We start from the raw sequence: 3,384 nt of genomic DNA on the forward strand, positions 1-3,384 counted from the left end.
ACACAAACCTCCACTCAAGAGTCTGACCAGCTGTTTACCCAAGAGAATCCTGGACCTGCACACTTCCTCCATCTGCCTGGGAGACTGTGCCTGATTTATGAAGCAGAAAGCTTACAGAGCTCACTAGAATATTAATGGGCTCAGTGTGTGTTTGCAAATAACTTCTTTCATTTCTAGTTTTGTTTGGCTTTCCCTTGGAGATTCTACACCTTTAGTGAATTCTAATTTCATGTCTTGAATTGTTTTACTTTTCTTGTTCAACAGTTTGTGTGCTCATGGTTTTGATTCAAATTTATACCTTTCTTCTTTCAGTTCCCTGAAAATATCTATGATTGCTTTTCTCAGGAATTTTTTCCATGAGTGTGCTAAATTCTGGAGGTGACATATTGTATTGGTTCTTCATGTTGCTTGTGTTTTTTCTGAAGAAACCTAGGCATTTGGAGTTGTGTCCTTGGTTGTTTCTTGGCAGGGATAGCTGATCTCGTTTTTGGTGAGTGTATGTTTTTAATGTTGACATTTTAGTGGAGATTGTGTTGAATCTGTAGAATGCTTTTATGATGATGACAATTTTGGCAATATTAATTGTATTCATCCACCAGCATGTGTGATCTTTCCATCTTCTGGTATCTTCTTAACGTTTTCTTCATTTTTTATAATTTTAGCATAGTCCTTCATGTCCTTAATTATATGTATTCAAAGATGTTTCTTTTGATTTGAGTCTAGTGTGAATCAGATCATTTCCCTAATATCTTTCTTATTATATTATTGTTGTTACATAGGAAGGCTACAGGTTTTGTGTTTTAATTTTATATTCTGCTATTTTGCTGAATGTCTTTATCAATGGATAATGAAAGTATAGTGCATTTACACAATGAAATATCCTGTACCTGCTAAGAAAAATATAATTATGAAATTTTCAGGTACATGGATTGAAATGGGAATGATCTTTCTAAGTGAGGAAACCCAGATACAGAAAGGCAAAATTTGTATGTTCCCCTTCACAAATAAATGCTATCTTTGAATCTCTAAAACTTTATTTATTTTTATTTTACATATATGAGTGTTATGTCTGCAAGTATGTAAGTGCACCTGTGCCATGCAGTGCACACATGATCTTAATATCTTTTTATGTGACAGATCCCCTGGACCTGGAGATACAGATGATTCATAGCCACCATATGGGTCGGGTCCTCTGGGTCCTGTCCTCAGATTTGAATCTTTAGATAGGTGCATTTCAACAGAAAAGTCCTTACAGATGGGGAAATGGATGTGGGGTCCTTGGGAGTGGTTCATGAGAAAGGAGACAGAAGGCTGGGATTTAAAGGGGAAATGATAATAAAGAATAAGATGAGTTTAACGACATGGAGACTAGGATGGTAAGGCAGAAGATGGAGCAAAAGGAGGCACAACTAACACGAAATGTCTTTTGAAACAGTCATATGGAAATCTCCTAAAGAAGCTCCTTTCATGATATACATCCTCAAACTATACTTGCTGTTGTCATTGCACTTGGTTACCTACCAGGCATAATGGTAAAACCCTGTTTCTGAAGATACTACATACTTGAATTCTAGAACACACAAGGATAAAATAAACTGGTACTGACTTCAAAGCTACATCTCTGCTGACTACTTCTCATAGAACTAGAATATGTTTTGCATGTCACTGGCAGGAAAGGTAATCATCAACCTTACCAGCTATGGCCCCTGTAAGCTACAGAAACAATTGGCTTGGCAAAATATACCCAGTGGTGCCGCAATTTACTTAGGTGAGGTTGGAGATTCATAACCACTTCCTCATGACTATGCTTGGATATTTTTCTGGTTTGAGCTTGCAAGGGACATGTGAATACTGTCAACCTTGCTGCGAATTCATATGATTAACTGACCAGCTATCTGGAAAACTGTTTCTTGTAACCATCCAACACTTCTGGTTCTTAAGATCTTTTTGTGCCCTCTTTGAAATGATCCCTGAGCTTTGGGAGTAGAAGTGCCATATAGATTCTTTACTCAACGATAAACACTCTGCATCCTCTTGTTCTCTGCATGTTTGCCGCTTGCATGTTCCTATGATATTCAACAATTGTTGTGCAATGAAAGCTCTGGTAAGAGTTTAGAAATGAATTAATCTACAGGTATAAATATAAGTCATTAAGAGTTATTTAATAGCATAAATATTGACTGTGAGAAGGGGCAGAAATCGTCTCTTTCAAGCATGGGACTCGGTATGTTAACTAGACTCCAATGGATAGACCAGAGGTAGTTGATGAATATAAGGAAACTGTTTTGTCTGGATACCACAAGGTAGTTACCCTTATCAACCCCAAATTTTCTGACAGCATGCATGAGACCTGTGCAAACACAAGGCAAGCAGGGACCCAGCATGAATGGGGGAGGTTGCCAAGAAATCCCATCCCTAACTGAGGAGCTATTGCTAATTGACACATGTTGGGAGATGGTGAGCCACTTTTCCTTACTGGCATGACACCTGGTAGGATGAGCAGACTCCAAGGGATAGGCCCCATCCAAGAGTACTTGGAAAACACATATTAGACTCAATAGTCCTTTTAAAAAAGGCAAATAATAATAGAGAAAATGAAGTTGGCAGGGGTTGTGGGAGTATGGTAGAGGTAGAAATGGAGAAGGGAACTTTATTATTGTCAAAATCCATAGCACAAAATTCTGAAATCAATAAATAGCTTTAAAATGTTCTGATGATTGAAGGGATGACTCCATTATACACTAGGAGACATTATCTATGGACTTCTTTAATCTTCACAGAGATACTTTTCTTGTTTCTATGTAAAATGAGTTCATTTTTTTTTCTTGTTATATGTTCAGAATGCACAATTTAAACATTCATTTTCAAATATTTAAATCCTTTTTCTTAGCACAGAAGTCCATGCCCTCACATTTGCATATTTATCTTATAATCTTATTGAACCTGTTGAAAACCAATCTCCAGTTGTTACAATCCCCTTCACTTCCTCGGCAGCCATGTTACCTGTCCTATTTCCACATGACTGCTATTCTTTGATATCGCTTGCGTGCTCACTGGCCGTCTTTATAGAACTGCATGTGCATCTACTTCACCTTCTCTGACTTCTTCACAGAGGCTCTTCTTGCTTCAGCACTCTGATGTCTAAGCCGAGAAGTACAGACACCTTTAATTCCATTGTGGTTACAGTTTCCTAGGAAAAGCTTCTCCTTTTATTTCTACAGGCTCTTTTTCTAACTCTGTTGAGTTCTCCCTTTGTTAATCTTAGCCACTGAGAATAGCATTTCATTAGGAGCTTGACCAAATTTGATAGTGGTAGAAAATAAGATTTAGAGGAAAAAGATACTGAAGGTTATTAATGAGTACTTGGCAGTGAGAGGGCCTCTA

This window comes from Nannospalax galili, unplaced genomic scaffold (genome assembly GCF_000622305.1).
Source record: "Nannospalax galili isolate Female #2095 unplaced genomic scaffold, S.galili_v1.0 scaffold425, whole genome shotgun sequence".
Taxonomy (NCBI): Eukaryota; Metazoa; Chordata; class Mammalia; order Rodentia; family Spalacidae; genus Nannospalax; species Nannospalax galili.